Source organism: Amblyomma americanum, chromosome 3 (genome assembly GCF_052857255.1).
Source record: "Amblyomma americanum isolate KBUSLIRL-KWMA chromosome 3, ASM5285725v1, whole genome shotgun sequence".
Lineage (NCBI taxonomy): Eukaryota > Metazoa > Arthropoda > Arachnida > Ixodida > Ixodidae > Amblyomma > Amblyomma americanum.
In genome coordinates, this window is record NC_135499.1 from 3,454,602 (window position 1) to 3,474,250 (window position 19,649).

A 19,649-nucleotide genomic window follows, 5' to 3' on the forward strand; every position below is an offset into this window, starting at 1 on the left:
CAGCTATATAGCAAACTCCGCCCTTGTAAAACTTCTGGAATGGTCTGTAGCAAATCAGTTAGAAGTTAACACCAACAAAACTAAGGCTGTGCTATTTAGACCGAAATCAAAGCAGGTAAATATGAACGTAGATCTTATCTATGGCACCAGAAAAATAGAAATAGTAAGTAGTATTAAAATTCTTGGGGTCACGTTTTCGCAAAGCATGCTGTGGGATATTCATGTAGATTCTGTTTGCACTAAATTGTCAAGTGTCGTTGGTATTTTATCCAGATGTAGGTCTATATTACCTTTCAGCGTAAAAAAGCTGATATATAATTCTCTTTTTTACTCTCACCTCTCTTACTGCTTTTTGGTATGGGGATCTACCACAGTAACAAACTTAACAAAGGTGTACGTCCTACAAAAAAAGATAATTAGGCTTATTTTTGATGTCCCCTACAATTCTCATACACATGCTCTGTTCATTAAAGCAGATATAATGCCTGTCTGGAAATTGTTTAGCTATAGACTAATTGTTGCCTTTAAGTACGAATTAAAAGAAAATCGAAATTTCTTTCGCAACCTAGCCAAGCTAGAAATAAAGCCTACATCCTACACTATACGTCAGTCTGAATACTGGAAGGTGGTCACTCCCCGCGCTAACTATTCTATGGGTACACTATCGTACATTTTGCCTAAACTTCTTAATGATCTGAATAAATGTGGAATTGATTTAGGTTGCACTACAGTTCGTGAACTGCGCCACGTGATATGTGATGTTTTTGAACAATTCTAATATTGATTTCCTTGTGAGACATTAAATCGAATCAATTTTGCGTTTCTGCATGTTTGTATTCCTGTATGTTTCATGTATGCTCCTGTACTGCCTTGTAGAGGGGACCGTGGGCTGTCAAGCTGTTCAGCAGCTTTTACCCACGGCCCCTCCATCGTTTTGATGGAAATAAAGCTGTTATTATTATTATTATTATTATTATTATTATTATTATTATTATTATTATTATTATTATTATTATTATTATTATTATTATTATTATTATTATTATTATTATTATAAATGGCGCAGTATCTGTCTCATATATCTTTGGACACCTGAACGGTGCCCTAAGGGAAGGTATAAAGGAGGGAGTGCAAGAAGAAAGGAAGAAAGAGGTGCCGTAGTGGAGGGCTCCGGTATAATTTCGACCTCCTGGGGATCTTTAACGTGCGCTGACATCACTCAGCACACGGGTGCCATAGCGTTTTGCCTCCATTAAAATGCAGCCGCCGCGGTCGGGTTCGAACCCGGGAACTCCAGATCAGTAGTCGAGCGCCTTAACCACTGAGCCACCGCGGCGGGTCGCAAAACTACTGTGTCTGGTGTGCGTGAAGTAATATGTCTTAAGATCTGCTTCCAATCTTTCCGTTAGCAAAATGACCGACTAAATCTTAGGGGAATCTATTTTATGTTATGGTCTCTCAATTATTTTGTTACGGCTTCACGTAATCTTCATAAACTAAACATATAGAATCGAATATTACACAGAATAGCAACACACCTTGCTTACGGCACTACATTCCACGGCGAAAAATACCTCACAATAATGAACCAAAGTGATATGTTCCAAGTTCGCGTACAGTGATCGTTCGACATAACATGTAACTATCACTTTTCCAAAGCATTTAGAGCTCACAATATTCAGTGCAGCCCCTCCTCTCACACAAAAAATTGAACATTCCCCGCATCTTCACGAACTACAGAAAAAACACTGGTGACTTCTATATTCATTCCTGTTTTAAGAAGCTGAAGTTTAAAAATGAAGAAAATAGCATTAAACAGGTGAAAAAACTTCTACGCCCATTAGTGGGTAAAATCGATCTCTAAGTAGTTTATTATACGTGGGCTTGTATGAAACGACACCTAAAAGATGCTTCCAACACATTTGTATGAGTTGAGATTTAGGTCTCTATGTATATATCATGTTATTTGATTGTTATAATGAGCGAATGCATGTATGAGTGCATCTTGCATTAGTGTATTGGCATGTGAGTGCATTTATGATTGTGTTTTTATAGCGTCCTATACATTAACACACTGTCAATTCTGGACCTTTTTCTTGAAAACGCCGCTATTATTCGTTGAAACCCACAAGTTCAGGTGTTCAAAGGCATATCATACCACAAAATTGTATACCTAACTTTGGAAGTGAACTTCGATTCACATATTGAAAAGCAAGAAAGAACTGTCCCTGTTTTCTCGCGTGCCAATGATATTGATGCACTTGATGCACTGAAGAGCTCGTTTTCTACATTTCAAGTTATGTGTGGGTCAAATGAACATTCAATTGATGACCTGTGGTGTTCCTTCAAATGCCTTGTCTTAGAATGTGTGCAAAAGTTTGTTCCGGTGAAGCGAAAAGTGCTGCGGAAACGCAATCCCTGGGTAACAAAAGAAATCGGGCGGTTAGAACGTAAGGTAAAAAAGGCAAGAAAACAACACAAACTATGCCCCACTATTTCCACTTGTAACGGGTTGCTTGGCTTCCGTGTATCATTAGCTGAAAAACTAAAAAACGGAAAAGATCATTTTCAAAAAATAACGCAAAAAAACTTTGTGGTCTCTTCCCCGGAGCAGCTCTGGCAGCACTTGTCGCCGAAAACGAAAGTTGCACCCAAACTGTGTATCGGTGATACTTTTATCGCTGACAATGCAAATATCGCAGATGCGCTCAACCAGTACTTCTGCTCGGTGTTTACGCATGATGACGGTATCAGCCCACACTTTCCAGTTTATGAACACATTCCGCCAATTGGTGACGTTACGATTACTCAGGAAGGGGTGTTAGCACTTTTACTCAATCTAGACACCAAAAAATCGCCTGGAGCTGATGTAATTCCGAACGCATTTCTTTTCCGCTACGCCGAGTGGTGTTCAAGATACCTTTCGTTGCATTTATTTCAGTCATGTACAATGGCTGAGGAGAAAGGAAAAAAAGCCGCGCACGCGGCTTGACAAAGCTCCCATCTCCCGTAGCGGCTTGGCACGGCGATGACAGGCAGCAGTAAAACAATAACAAGAGAATGCATGAAATAACAAATATGTACAATATCTTCATAACAGATCACCAGAATAGTCTCGGTACTGTTACACACACGCAAATGATTGTTTAATCACAGCACATGGATACTTAGTTTATTTTACAGTTGGATATGATTCATTGTTTTGTAAGAACATATTTCTGACAGCGTTATATGAAACGGAAAGAATGGATTGATTAGTGAAAGCATTTCTATTAAGGAAAGATGGCAACACATACCTGAGTGTTTGAAAACCGTAATTTGCGCGTGGACAAGGTACATACCAATATTCGTAGTGTCTTGTGTTGTGAACAGCGGTATTTTCCCGTAGATTCGCAAACACTTTAATATTCAAGAAGTCTATCAAGCGCGGAACTCCCAACCGAATGGAAGTACGCAAAGATCGTTCCCATACCAAAAACAGAAAATCCGTCCCTCCTCACGTCATACAGGCCAATTTTTTTACTTTGCACATGTGCTAAATTGCTTGAACACATAATATTCAAACACACATCTGTCTTTCTCAATGACAACGCATTAGTTGATACCAGACAACATGGGTTTAGGCGAGGGTTTTCCACCGCAACTCAGCTCATCGAAACAGTTCATGATTTAGCAGCAGCTTTAGATAAGCAAAGCCAAGTTGACAATTTTCCTCGATTTCGAGAAAGCATTTGACCGCGTCTCTCACTCCAAATTACTGCTGAAACTAAGGTCCATACTAAAGAACAAGATCTTAATTAACTGGATTCAAGAATACCTCTCTTTACGGAAGCAATGTGTTCAAGCCAATGATGCAGCTTCTTCTTCCGCAAACCTTCACTCAGGCATTCCACAAGGCTGCGTTTTAGGTCCGCTATTCTTTCTGATTTTCATAAATGATATCGTCAGTGACATAAGCGTCAAGATCAGGCTTTTTGCAGACGACTGCGTCCTGTATCATGAAATACGTAATGTGAATGACCAGGCAGTTTTAAACACCTCCCTATCTGAAATACAAACTTAGTGCTCGAATTGGCAGATGACTATTTATCTTAATAAGACCGTGGCAATGACCGTTACACGCAAAAAGAACCCGTTAACATTTGCTTATAACATTAACAACCAGTGCTTATCTGTCGTTTCCAGCTACAAATACTTAGGAGTTATTATTTCATCAGATCATAGGTGGAATGAACATGTAACACACACCTACAATAGAGCTATGAAGAAACTTGGATTTTTAAGGCGTACGTTAAGGAACGCTTCACCGGAAATTAAAATTTTAGCCTACAAAACATTTATCCGACCCGTCCTAGAGTATGCCGCGATTGTCTGGGATCCACATACACAATCTAATATTACCAAACCTGAGAAAGTTCAAAGAAAATCAGCTAGGTTCATCTTTAACTCATACAGCTGGCGCACGTCCCCATCATTACTCCTAGAAGCTGCAGAACTGGAAGGTCTCACATTGAGACGTTACCGGGATAGGTTGAAATTTTTCTATTTTTTCTCCCATAACCAGTTGGGAATAGACAAAAGTTTATACATTCTGCCAGCTAACCGCCGCCCTACGCGCTCATATCACACCAAAAAAGTCCTAGATTTTTCGTGCAGGACTAACGCATTTAAAAATTCCTTTTTTCCGCGCACTATTTGCGATTGGAATGCGCTATCCGCCGACACGGTTGTCTGCCCAACGGTTTCGTCATTCCTCTGTGCACTTGCGCATAAATCCAGTGACATGTGCCTCCCCCCCAAAAAATGAAATTCATGTTGTAAATAGTATCTTCTGTGTTTGTTTTTGTTCTGATTTATTATTCAGCGTCCTGTATCTTGTTTGCTGATTTTGATGTTTTTGAATATGTTGATTTGTGTTGTCCACTCCTGCCCAAGGCCTGATAATAAGGCTGGCAGTACCTGTAAATAAATAAATAAATGTGAGTATGCATAATCAGCATTAATAATGGTTTGTATTGCATTGTATAAAGGCGGTTTGTTTATTTGTCATGAGGAGGTACTTTGAATCTGATTTCTTTTCTTTTCTTCTGCGAGCAGGGTTTCTAGCTTGACTGCCCAGTCCCGCTCACAAGCCAATTTTGGGTTGCTGAAGTGGGCTGGAAATGACTGAAAATACTGAGCAATAAAGCATTGTTGTTGTTCTTGTTGTTGTTAAGGACGCCGCAATGGAACTCGGTATAATTTCGACCACCTGGAGTTCTTTAACGAGCACTGATATTGCACAGTACACGGACCTCTAGCATTTCGCCTCCACCAAAATGAGACCACCGCGGCCGGGACCGAACCCGCGCCTTTTGGATCCGCTGCGAAACACTATGACCACTGAGCCGCTGAGGTGGCGGCGGCTGAATATGGCATGCCGGGACTCCACAGGAGGAGGGGTGACCTACTAACCTCAGCGCTAGACGGTGCGTCTGTGTCTAAACATGCAACATGTGTACCACGTTATGTGTAAAACGGCAGTCGAAAAAATTTTTCGGGCTATTGAATCATTGCAAGATCATTGAGGGAAATCAGTTCGCTGTCATTTCTTTTATTCGCTTCCGCGTAATTAGATTTTCGGACAGGCGTGAGAGCATTAGACGGAATTTTGTACTTTGGAACCTCCGAGAGTGGTCATCGGCTGCTGCTCTTTGATCCCTGTAAAGTGCCATCCCCATTCTCGTTCAACGTGGCTGACCATGATCGACGCGGCGCAAACTCGCTTTACAGCACACCAAGTTTTCCCTTCTCTCACTCTGCTTCAACTATTCCCACTGCTATTCTTTGAATTAACCAAACGTTCCGAGCAGCAGGGAAAAAAATCAACAGCACAGCGCACCTATACCGACACCAAATTGAAAAAAAAAAAAAACCTAAAGATTGACTCCCTTTTTTCTTGCCTCGCATCATAGGGGCTATTTTCCGCTTAGAATGCTCATGTACTCGCAGCGTCCGGGAATAAGGAATCAAAGTCCTTACACGTGCCGGTCCATTTACGGGCATTTACAGGCGGCGAAACATTCATGGGCTTTATGCATTATGGCCCGGCCTGCGGGCCGCGTTGGGCCCCGTCTTCAAGGTAGGCCCGGGCTCGTGTAGTGCTCTACGTAAGTAGGCTGATGACGATTATTTAGCGTGTTAATTTAATCCATTTCGCAGTGCCCGCCGATGGCCTCCACAAAGCTGTGTGCAATTTGAACGAGGAAGGTGAACAGTCCGCATTCGCTGCGGCTCAAATCCGCGGCAAGGGTGAGCCCGCGCGAAGCGAGAGCGGGGGGTGGCAGCAAATCGATTCCGGCGTCTGGCCAGCAGCAGCCCGGTTCAGTCACCAGGTGTCGGTGCCGCTGTGCGGAAAACCTGTAACATTTTAACGCGGCGCTGAGTGATTTGGGAAGGCAATGGTTCTCTCATGTTCTAGCTCTGCGACAGCGAAAATTTTTCATTAGTTTAAAACGTTTGATATCAAGATATGACCGCGAATACCTCCTGAGCAAGAAATTTGCACAAATTGTTTTTATCCTTCTCTTGCGCAGCTTTCTTTAAGTTCCTATTTAAGGCCAAATGGAACTTGATTCTATTTAATTATTGAGCAGGAGGGCCAACGTCAGTGTATATAAAAAAAGGTGCTCTGGAAGTTTTAGGGAAGCTTTTGTCATGGTTTCGTAAATATTTCTTATAAGATTAGGTGCTGTGACTGGTTCACTCGGTAAACTAGCTTTGATAACGCGAGCTCGTTCAGTAAAGGTACTGCGCAAAATAATACAAACATGGACGAGAAGGGCACAAGGACGGGCGCAGACTCGCGACTGGGTTTATTCAGAACAACACACACTTATAACTTCCACACCACCATGTCAGTCACTGAGCGCAAGCCAGAAATCGGCATTCTGTCTGATAAGGTCTCATCGAGGTATAGCACACGCAATCATCTCTTTTGTTCCTAACGAAAAGAGCCTCAGCAAGTTCACGCGCCATCTGGTCACGGCTACGCCTCAAAATTCTCGTTTTCGGCAGCAAAGGCAGGCATGGGTTATCACGCGTAGCCGAAGGGCATGCGCTACAGTGTTAGGGGAGATTAGATCCTTTTCCAGTCTTAATTAAAAGCTGGTGTTCCCTCAGCCGGTCGTTTACACATCGGCCCGTTTGACCGATGTAAGCTTTTCCACATGTCAGTGGGATCTCGTAAACAACCCCCTCCGAGCACTTGACGAACTCAGGGGCGTGACGCTTCTTGCAACCTCGCACGCTCCTTTCTCGGGCAGCAATCCGAGGGCAGAGTGAGGCCAATTTGCGAGGGGCAGAAAATACCACCGGCACGCCGTAGCGATTAGCTACGTTCTTCAAGTTGTGTGATACCCTGTGTATGTAGGGAACAACCGTCGGCCTGATTTTTTCTCGGACGGGATCTTCCTGGGGTGCTCTCGCTTTCAATCTCGGTAGTAGCTTTTCCGCCACGGCGACGACAACTGGAAAAGGGAACCCAGCCCTCAGCAACCTACCAACCTGATTGTTGAGGCTGTCATGCACCAGATGAACACACGACCTCTCCAAGGCTCCCTTCAGGAAGAATGTAGCAATGGCCCGTTTTACCGTCTTGGAATGTGCGGATTCGTACGGCAACAGGTCTTTTCGGGCTCGTGGCGAGTACATCCAGCAAGTGTGGTCTGGCTTTAAAAACAGGTTGATATCTAAAAAATGCAATCTATTATCGTCAGGTAATTCGTAGGTGAAGGTTAGACCCCTCCCGTGTCGTTTAAAAATCGATAAAATCTCTTGCACGGAGTTCGTGTGTGTCAAACCAGGTCGCTCTTTAAGAAAAAAAAAACGAACTCCGTGCAAGAGATTTTATCGATTTTTAAACGACACGGGAGGGGTCTAACCTTCACCTACGAATTACCTGACGATAATAGATTGCATTTTTTAGATATCAACCTGTTTTTAAAGCCAGACCACACTTGCTGGATGTACTCGCCACGAGCCCGAAAAGACCTGTTGCCGTACGAATCCGCACATTCCAAGACGGTAAAACGGGCCATTGCTACATTCTTCCTGAAGGGAGCCTTGGAGAGGTCGTGTGTTCATCTGGTGCATGACAGCCTCAACAATCAGGTTGGTAGGTTGCTGAGGGCTGGGTTCCCTTTTCCAGTTGTCGTCGCCGTGGCGGAAAAGCTACTACCGAGATTGAAAGCGAGAGCACCCCAGGAAGATCCCGTCCGAGAAAAAATCAGGCCGACGGTTGTTCCCTACATACACAGGGTATCACACAACTTGAAGAACGTAGCTAATCGCTACGGCGTGCCGGTGGTATTTTCTGCCCCTCGCAAATTGGCCTCACTCTGCCCTCGGATTGCTGCCCGAGAAAGGAGCGTGCGAGGTTGCAAGAAGCGTCACGCCACTGAGTTCGTCAAGTGCTCGGAGGGGGTTGTTTACGAGATCCCACTGACATGTGGAAAAGCTTACATCGGTCAAACGGGCCGATGTGTAAATGACCGGCTGAGGGAACACCAGTTTTCGATTAAGACCGGAGAAGGATCTAATCTGCCCTTACACTGTAGCGCATGCCCTTCGGCTACGCGTGATAGCCCATGCCTGCCTTTGCTGCCGAAAACAAGGATTTTGAGGTGTAGCCGAGACCAGATGGCGCGTGAACTTGCTGAGGCTTTTTTCATTAGGAACAAAAGAGATGACTGCGTGAGTGATACCTCGATAAGACTTTATCAGACAGAATGCAGATTTCTGGCTTGCGCTCAGTGACTGACATGGTGGTGTGGAAGTTATAAGTATGTGTTTTTCTGAATAAACCCAGTCGCGAGTCTGCGCCCGTCCTTGTGCCCTTCTAGTCCGTGTTTTGTATTATTTTGCGCAGTACCTTTACTCAACGATGTACGACCGACTCGCCCAACAACATGCACTTCTGATAACGCGAGCGTTTTCCTCAAAATCATGAACAGCGCCGCATCATGTCTTCATTTTCAACAGCGAATGCGGTATGTGAAATGGAATGAAGTATTTTAGTAACTCTCTCATTGTTGCGTACGTAACAAGGGAGAAAGGATGCAGGGCAAAAATATTGCGTTGATACAGCTTGAAAGCCACCGTGCGTCCTTTGCCGAGGCGTATATAACCCCGGCAGCTGATCACAAGGGAGAGCGCACTCAAAAAAGAAAAATACAGCCACAAAATATTTGCATCTAACAGTTCTATGAAATTCCTACTCTGCTATCACTGCACAAAATTATGATGGGCACATTTCGCAGTGCTATATTCAGAACTTCATTCGCAATCAGCACACATACAATGCATGTACAAACAAAGTGTGCAGACAGTAGCTATTTGTTATATAGCGGTGTCCTTTCTATGTAGATTCAAAATGTGAATAACTGATTAAATCACGCCTGAAGCCATTTCAAGTATATTGGCGTTCTTTTGAAGAGTGTTATTTATTTATTTATTTACAGAATACTGCAGACCGAATCAGTCCAAGCAGGAGAGGGTACATACATTTGTTAGTAAGCACTATGCCTTAGGATCAGCACCAATGGTGAAATTACCATTTAAAGCAAGAAAATATATTTAAAGAAACAAGGCTACATTGCAAATACACAAATACAAATACAAATACAAATACGCAAATACACAAATACACATGCGCCAAACACAGGCACACAGACACAGACAAAGAAGCACACTATGCACTGTTAATAAATAATCATCATTTCTAACCATACAGTCAGATGTACAGGCTCTTAAAAGATAGCGTAATTTTTTATAGTTCAGGGACTGTTTCCGATAATTAGTGCGGCAGAAAGGTATGCAGCATGTTATTTGGCGCCGTATATTGTAGGCTGAAAGACTACGAGTGAGGCAGACACTCAAGTGAGGCAGACGAATAGGCAGACAATCACACATGTTATCTTAGGGCATATTGCTGTTCCGCGAAGAAGGGCGAAATTAACTGTACTACTGCGCACGAGTCGAGGCAGCCCGAGCTGCACTCTGTTCCGCCTTCCATGCGGATCTCAGCGCCAGGATTTTGGAAGTCTTGGCCGTGCACATCCGACCATTTAAAAACCAGGCTGATGAATAACTGCGGCCTCGACGACGCCCGAAAGGAATACGCGGTCACTGTGATGCTCATCGGGAACCCGTGTCGAAGGATGAGGTGACGCAGGATGAAGAGTGCGGATAGCAGCGCCCAAGTTTCTACTGAACAGTCGTGTGGTCGATGGCGACAATTAAAAAACGATGGCCGCCGTGAGTCGTTAAAGTTGGTCGTGAAGATCGACTCGAACACGGTCCAGTGGTCGGGAAGCGAACGGTAACGGCAGCACCGCAGAACAAACACAGCGACGACGTATCTTTCGACGTTGACAGGTTGGGTAAGATTGGATATATTGATGCCCGAAGTGGTACAGTGGAGCTGGGCGACTCGGTACATGATTGCTGAAAGAAAACCAGCGCAAAAGACGGAGACACAGAACAGGAACACAGGACGACGCTGGACTATCGACTGCATTTATTTCAGAAACGATCGCATTTATACCCTACAGTATCAAACCACGCTTCCGCACACATGAGAGATTTACAAGAAAAGGCAGATTGCATCATTACAGACAACCATCAGGACCGCAATCATTGTGCGACACGTTACGTTAAGGAGTTCAAAAATCTAGTTTCTTAATCTAATAGACTAACCGTCGTGTCACTTACACATCGATCTGCTTGTTTTACGAAAGCATTACGAAGGCAATTACCTCATGCCCCGCACGATATTTGGTTTCCTGCCCAAGCTATTGACGCAACGCGTCCTTCTTTTTTCACAGTGAAAGCACTCAAAAAGACAGGGAGGACAGAATCAGAGAGACATACGAAGCGCTCACTTGCAACTGATTTTCTTTCAAGCGAAAGATAATTTCATACTCTTGGTAATCACCTGTGCATGCTGACAAGACCATTACCAACGAGTGATGACTGACACATTTTATCGAGCAGCCCCGTGCCCGATGTAAGATATGACATCTCTTTAGCGGACAAAGAAATTAATGCAGCGCTTACGCAACCATCACCCGCTCGTGCTGTCTCAAAAGCCTCCAGAATCTTTCGCGTTATTTGACATTTGCTTTTAAAAAAGTACTTCAAAGCTGTGAAAACCAGGACGACAACCTTCCTTGCTTTTCTTGCTTTTGCCCGTGCAATTGAAACAACGGATACTCATGTGCCCCGCTCTTTTGTTTTTGACGTCGTAAATATTCTCTCTTAACCTCCCATTTGAGCATCTTCCTGTCTGCCGTATATAAAATTTTCCACATGTCAAGGACAATTTTTACCCAACAGGCACCTTATCTCCATTGTTCGTCACACAGGAGCTGCCTCAAAGCAGTACCGTGCGCATTCTTGATGTCAAGTTAAAGTTTTTAAAAGATCACCAATGCTGGATTTATCATCCTAGGGATGGAAAAACGCCTTTGCCTTCCACTTCTGCGCACTCAAAGCTCATCAAACGAAACATAGCTTGTTTAAAGTTTCTTAACTGTCTCATAAAGGCATGCCCTAATGTGACTGTGGAGCGCTTGTTTCGGCTGTCGAAAAGGTTTCAAGACGCGGGTTATCCGCTTCACTTGCTGGTATCAGTGGCCGCAGGACTTGTCAGAAAGAAAAAAGGAAAACTATGACCCAGCTAGAGCTGCATAACACAACTGACAAACGAAAATTTGCTGTTATTCCATATAAGCATAGCCTGTCACAGAACCTGAGGAAAATTGGCAACGGATTAAACATAAACGTTTTATTTTCCGCCAGGAATAAGCTGAGCACCATATGCAGGAAAAACACTTCTGGAAACCAAGGAAAGGCCGCTTGCGCAATCACGCACAAAACCTGTTTGTAAGATGCGCAGAAGGCGTTGTAAAAAAGGTGTCCTTGACGTATGGCATTTTATATCTATAGGGCAGACTGAAAAAGGCCGGAATGAAAGGTTAGGAGAACATAATTACGACGTGAAAAACAAAAGAGGGGGGCGCATGAGTATCCGGTGTCTCAATTGCACGGGCAAAAGCAAGAAAAGCAAGGAAGGTTGTCATCCCGTTTTTCACAGCTGTGAAATACTTTTTAAATAGAGGCTTTTGAGACAGCACGAGCGGGTGATGATTGCGTAAGCGCTCCATTAATTTCGTTGTCCGGAAAAGAGATGTCATATCTTACATCGGGCACGTGGGTTGCCCGATAAAATGTGCCAGTAATTACTCGTTGGTAATGCTCTTGCAAGCATGCATAGGTGATTACCAAGAGTATAAAATTATCTTTAGCTTGAAATAAAATCAGTTGGAAGTAAGCGCTTCGTGTGTCGCTCATATTCTGCCGTCCTGGTATTGTTGAGCGCTTTCACTGTCAGAATGAAAAACCAACTCGCCCACTCACTGCCATTATTCTTATTTTCACTGAAGAAGTTCTTGGGAATTCGCAAATTGTGGAATTGTGGAGAGCAACTGATGCGTTCTTCAAAGCACTTGATCATGACCCTCGACCTCAAGGAAGCATTCAACAACGTTAACCACGAAGCCATACTATCGGGTCTGATGCAATATGACCTCATTATTTTTACCCTTGCCACGTTCATTATTGTATTCAATTTTGTATTTTTGCCGCTCTTGTCCCTCCTGCCAGAGCCTGCTTAATGGCCTGCAGTATTCTGCAAAGAAATAAATATGAACCACCTACGACGAAAGACTCATGGATACGTCAAGGCCTTGTGGTCGCTGACGGCGACTGGTCCGCGCGTTCGCTAATAATTCTGACAGACGCTTGCGGTGGTTCACCAATGGTAGGTTCGGCAAAATAGCGGCAGACATCATGAAGGCCGGTGACGAAAGCGACGGAAAGCACCACATAGTTTCGGTTCCGGGGAACAATGGCATCTTCGAGAATCTCCAGGCCGATCTCCTAGCTTGAGGTTACGCTAACCGCACGAGGTCTGAGGCCTGAGAGAGCGAGGCGATACCTACGCACAATTTGGAGCACTTCCGGGCCACCAGAAAGAATCCGGTATCCCCCGCCCCACAAGATGTTAAGCAGGGAGCAGTCAGTGTCATGGCGGAACCTACAAACAAAGCTGTTTACAGAAATATACATCCCACCGTGTGCAGAGACACGTGTCCTTGGTGCGGAAAGAAGCCTTCACTTTAACTCTTTACTTGGGCCTGTAAGAAAATAGATGCAGTGCTCATAATCCACCACTCCAGACCGGAGCAGCTGGAAACTGCGCTGTCCAGCTGAGAATCGGAAGACGAGCTTTGGCTTGCTGAACGGGCCAGTCGAGCAGCAAAGGCCGGAGTAATATGGAGTGAGGACACAACTGCGTGAGCTCTGTAACTGCAATCGAAAAATATCAGCGGTAAAGCATGCAACCACTAAAGACGAAAGGACAAGACACAAGTGCTCGTGTCTTGTCCTTTCATTTTCAGTGGTTGCATGTTTTAGCGCTGATATTTTTCTTACATTCAAGCTGCACCAACTAGCCCCAAAAAAGATTTAGTGCAGCTATGCGAAAGTTTTTAGAGCAGATTAAGTGTTCTGGGCCTGAAAATTAATGTGCCGCATAAGAGATGTTCAACGGTTGCGGAAGGAAGCTGCAGTTTAGAATTGGTAGTGAGGTGCTAGAAGTTGTATGGGAAAACGTCTACTTAGGGCACGTAGATCCGTCCAGGCAGACCAGGCAGGCCAGTTAGATCCGTAGGTCCGAATCACGAGAGAGAAATAAATAGTAGAATATGAATAGGGTGGCGCGCATTCGGCAGATTTTTTTTTAGATTATGATTGGCAGTTGACCAACATCCCTTATTCCTTCCGTTGGTTTGCGGATGGTATGCAGTTGCCCTCGGGTTGCTGGTTTGGCAGTAACAGAGGATGGCTTGCGTCGGTTTTGCCGTGAATGCTGTTCCAAGTCTGTGATGAGCACATCGCGGGCGCCGTGTTGCAGAAGAATGCACTCCACGAAAAATTTGGCGACTTCTGCTGCTGTTCCATTCTGTGGGGCTTTTGCCTCGGCGTAGCGGGTCAGGTAGTCGGCTGCTATGATGATCAAATTATTTCCAGACGTTGACGTCGGGAAAGTGCCAAGCAAGTCTATGCCTATCTGCTGAAAGGGCCTCGAGGGGGGTTCAATGGGGTTCAAAAATCCAGCTGGTCGGCTGGGAGGGGTCTTTCGTCACTGACAATCTCTGCAGGTTTTCGCGCAATGTGCGACATCAGCAGACAGTCCGGGCCAGTAATACTTGAATAAGGTAGGCGGTGCGAGAAAATCCGAGATGTCCAACTGTCGGCTCTTCGTGTGAAGCCCGTTGAATTTCTTCGCGGAAGAACTGAGGATTGGGCGAGTTGGTGCTGATCCATCGTATTAAAGAACCAGCGCTTAATAACGCAGACAGAGGACAAGCCGAGGCAAACTGAAGGCGCTGAGCTTGAAACTGTAAGTTCTGCACCTTCAGTTTGTCTCGTCTCGTCCTCTGTCTGTGTTCTTAAGCGCTGGGTTTTTTTTTAATTCTTCGCGGATACAAGCAGGTACAACAAGGAGGTAGGCTGTGTTCGTTGCGAATTTCTTCACGGGGACATCATTCTGTACACAGAAGGAAAACCGTCCTCGCTTGAATGAGGAGGGTGGGGGTGTGTGAAGAAACGTTGCCTTCCAAGTACTCGATGAGCGCTTTATGTCGGGTTCCGAGTGTTGCTGTGGTGCAAAAGAGCGGGGGCTGATGGGTCTCAGGAGGGTGTCCTCATCGTCGTACGGCGGCGGTGCATCTAAAGGAGCTCGTGAGAGGCAATCGCCGTCAGAGGGCTTGCGTACGGATTGTAAACGACGGTGACGTCAAACTCCGGTGGCGCAGACTCAATCGAGCGGAGCGGCCAGATGAGCCTTCAAATTGGCAAGCCAGCACAGTGCGTGGTGATCGTTGACAATTTGAACGGTCGTCCTTACAGATAGGGCGGAATTTCTACGCAGACCAGCACGGAACTCCTTCTCAGTTGTTCAATAGTTAACCTTGGCCTTGGAAAGCGAACGGCTACCTTATGCGATGACTTTCTCCAACCCGTAGCTTTTTTGAAAGAGGACGGCGCCTAGGCCCATGCTGCTCGCGTCGGTATGAAATTTATTACCGGCGCTTTCATTAAAATACGCGAGGATCAGTGGACTCTGTAAACGACGCTGAAGTTATTTGAAGGCTCTTGCTTGCGGCGCTACCGATTTAAATGGCACGTCTGCCTTCGTCAGTCGGATCAGGGGCTCGGCGATGCACGAAACGTTTTGCACGATTCGTCAGTAATATGCGCGCAGTCCGAGGAATCTGCGCACTGCTTTCTTATCGGCTGGCGGTGGAAACCGCTGGCAGTCGCCGTCGGTGGTCGTCGTCGTGTCCGGACGGATTGCACAGAGAGAAGAATGGCGGTTGTACTGCCGAGCCCGTACGTCGAGGGTCTTCTCTCGTGCAGGCTTCTGGCATGAATTCGTCGACTGTTTTTGGCGGCTGGCGAGCGAGGCTGCAAAACAGTTGTTCTTTTACGGCGCGCATTAAAAACTGAGCTTTCTTTTTCTCGGTCATCTCGGTGTCAGCGCGGCGACATAGGCGCTTCATCTCTTCGACGTAACCGCGGACGGGCTCATTCGGAAGCTGGATCCTGGACTCGAGGAGTCGTTCGGCTCTTTTGGTCCTCACGACACTGGTGAACATCTCTAAAAGTTCTTCCTTGAATTGCTCCCATGTCTTTAGGGGCGACTCGTGGCTTTCGTACCACGTACGTGCTGAGCCGTCCGGTGAGAAATATACGTCTCCAATTTTTGCCGCACCATCTCACTTAACAAGAGCTGTTGTCGGGCTAGTTGGTGATGGTATACAGAAGCCGTGTTATATAAAACCACAACACAAATGAAAAGAACACATAGCACTGGATGAGCGCAAACTATCAACTGCTTTATTAAGGGGAAAAGCCATAAATAAAGAAAAGACCCGCGCATGTGCGCAAGGTACATTCACGACAAATCCTGATACACGTGTGCACTCATCATGCCATAAAAGGAAGATCTCAAATATGCCAACTCCTTATTGTACAAACAATCCCACTGACACATCACTGACAAAATTATATATATATATATATATATATATATATATATATATATATATATATATATATATATATATATATATATATATATATATATATATATATATATATATATATATATATATATATATATATATATATATATATAGCCGTCGCCGTAGCTCAGTTGGTAGAGCAGCGGACGCGTATTCGGAGGTCGTGGGTTCGGATCCCACCGGCAGCAAGTAATTTTCTTTGAGCAATAGATTCATCCAAATATTATTATCCCACTGATAAACACGACACATAAAAAATTAATTAAACATTTCTTTATGCACCTTGGCTTCGGTACTGTTGGCTCCCTCATAAGTTTGTCAAACGAGCCCATCATTTCCTTTACCTGTTCTGCTAACAGCTAAACGAGGGTCTCGGTTCTGGCAGTCTTCATGCCATAGGTAGCATAAGAGGGCTCTCGCAGTTTCCGCCATCTCTGTTAGATGACGTTCCACGTCACACTCGCGGTTTTACAGGACGTGCTACGTCCGCCGCTATAGACGAGGGTGGCGCAGGTGAACACTCTCACGGTTCGCTTACACCCAACAAACATAAATACCCACGAGAGCAGCGGATTGGACAGCCGTCACCGTAGCTCAGTTGGTAAGAGCACCGGATGCGATATTCGGAGGTCGTGGATTCGGATCCCACCGGCGGGCGGCATGGTTGTTTTTTCTGCTGCTTTATAAGTAGTTTTCTTTAAGCGATAGATTAATCTAAGTAGTATTATCGCACTGAGAAGCACAACACATAAAAAATAAACATTCCCCTGTGCACCTTGGTTTCAGTGACTGTTGGCGCCCTTCATAAGTGTATGTATGTATGTATGTATGTATGTATGTATGTATGTATGTATGTATGTATGTATGTATGTATGTATGTATGTATGTATGTATGTATGTATGTATGTATGTATGTATGTATGTATGTATGTATGTATGTATGTATGTATGTATGTATGTATGTATGTATGTATGTATGTATGTATGTATGTATGTATGTATGTATGTATGTATGTATGTATGTATGTATGTATGTGTGTGTGTGTGTATGTACGTATGTATATACACGTATACCCTTCGTTAAGGAAACATTTTTACTTGACTCGACGTTTCGATCGGAAGACAACTGAAAAATGTATATATATTTTAATGGGCCTGGATACAGGATTATTGCGCATTTTATTTGGTGTTATAATGTTAATGTCTCAATGCGACTCGGCCTTCCAAGCTTGGTGTAGTGGAGGCCTTTGGATAATTTTTACCACCTGGAGTTCTTAACGTGCACTGGCACCGCACAACACACGGGCCTCTTGCCGTTTGCTTCTAGCGCCATGCGACCGCCGATAGCGGGATAGAACCCGCGGCTTTCGTGTACATAGGGATGTGAGTGAACGTTAATGAACCCATTATAGTTATCCTAATAACTGCCATCCGTGAACGGTGCCTGATAACACCAGAACCGAAGGCAAAATCGAACTGCTAGCGCACCTAATTCGCATTTGGCCTAACTACGAAAATCTACCATCAGTTTTTAAAATTCAAATTCAGTGAATTCAACCACAGGTTTTCCTTTTGTTTCTGTCTTGCGTGGGTTGTTTCAGTCATTGCTGTTCTACCATTATGTACAGTTGAGTTCTATTCTTTTGATTTTAAACATTTTTCCGCCTAATCCATTGCACTCCCTACCTTTCCCGGACGCATTTCAAACAAAACTGATTTAACCACGATTTCCTACCGACCTTTGTTAAGCGTTTTCTTTTATCCTCATTGCGCTCTTCTTGGTGTGCTCTTAATTGCATCTTCGCTGTGGGTGATTTTCGCCTTGGGAGCCTTCGATGCTTTCCGTAGGTTTCGGCGACATTTATTCGCAGCAGGCCTTTCAGGAAGTCATTTGGGGTTTCGTCCCGCGCCTCGCAAGGTTTTTAACGCGGCAGCATTCAGCAACTCGTGAGCCAGAAAAGCCGGCGTCGTGTCCGTCGTCACCAGGGTCTAACGCTCCATGCCGCGGCTGTTTAGCGTCGCTAGTGCAACGAAAATCCAAGAGCACCAGCGGCAGAGGAATTGCGCAGCTTGAGAGAACGGAAGCTTACCACTTCTCGCGTGCCAGGAGCGCCTTGAGTTAGCGTGACGTCATTGTTATTCCTAGAGAAAGTGGTGTCCAAAGTTTCTATTGTGCACCGGTGCCTGTACGAGGAGCGCGGAGTAATGTCGTCATAAAGATGGCATAAAGAGCAGGCGCGTTTCACTCTTCAGGAGGAGCTTAAGCGTCTCCGAAGGGTTTTCTTGTTTTGGTGTGTTTTTTTATGTCGCACTAGAGTGGTAAACAGCTTCTTCAGGCAGATCATTCCAGTCTTTCGCTGTTTGTGGAAAAAACAAGGTAACAGCAGAGGCGGTGAGCGGACTCGCCTCTAATCAAGTGTATCTGCTGTCGTTGCAGTGCGCAGTCAACGGCAGCCGGACCGTCACTCCGTGGCACATCGCGTGCACATCACGGTTTCCCGGTGCACCAAAGTCAGCCGCTGCCACTCACGTACTGCACTGCACTGCCGCTGCTATCTACGTGCTGCTACCATCCACGTGCTCTCTGACTGCGTCACGGCGGCGGGGGTGGAAGCGGAAGTGGAATGCGGCACCTTTCGTATACAAATATGGGCGTCGCTGCGGTGGCTTCCTCACTTGGCAGCAGCAGTGGCGGCGAGCGGACGGGCCTATAATCAAGTGTACCGGCTGTCGTTACAGGTTGGTGTGCAGCCTCTTGTTTTCTATTAGCCTGACTTATTTATACTTTATCCACTGCTGCTGCCAGTTTTGAGTGCGTTTCTTGCCAATACTGTCTACCTGTCTCCCGTATTGCTCCGTCTACTGTTTAGTGTGCCGGACAAAATGCCTGAGTCTATTTGTGACGAATGTGACGTCCCCGTAAAGGATAACGATGGTTACTTTACTGCGAATGCTCAGGGCATTCTCACATTAGTCATACTTGTTCTGGTGTAACCAAGAAAAAAGTTTTGCTCCATAGATGAAGATTTTCAGAAGTCCTGGCGCTGCCCTTCGTGCCGAAATGCAAAGCCTAGCTCCGGTATGCCCAAGGAACAGGATGCATCATTCGCCACTATGCTCCTTGACGTCAGCAAAAAGCTTGATGAACTGCTTCCGCTTAGCCAAACTGTAGGCGAAATAGTGGCATCGGTAAAGCTGCTATCAGCCAAGTTTGATGATGTTCTCGAGAATCTCTCCAAGCATGACAGTAAAATAACGACACTTGAAGCCAAAGTGGCTAAAATTGAAGCTTCCTGCACTAGTTCCGGTGTACAGGCCATCCTCGCCGCAGTTAATGATCTGGAGTACCATAGCAGAAAGCTGAACCTTGGAGTTCATGGCATCAAGGAAGAAAAAGATGAACCGCTCATGGACAAACTTAACGGCATCGCGTCAAAACTGAAATTTGCCTCTCTA

At 45.1% G+C, this 19,649-nt stretch overlaps 1 protein-coding gene across 1 annotated transcript in view; it reads left to right on the forward strand.

Moving 5' to 3' along the window:
- Nucleotides 1-19,649, forward strand: part of LOC144124420 (uncharacterized) — a 662,500-nt gene that overhangs the window by 175,945 nt on the left and 466,906 nt on the right. Inside the window, exon 2 of the mRNA XM_077657051.1 lies at nucleotides 18,631-18,932. The gene's annotated coding sequence lies outside the window, so the exon portion shown is untranslated. The remainder of the gene's footprint in view (nucleotides 1-18,630; nucleotides 18,933-19,649) is intronic.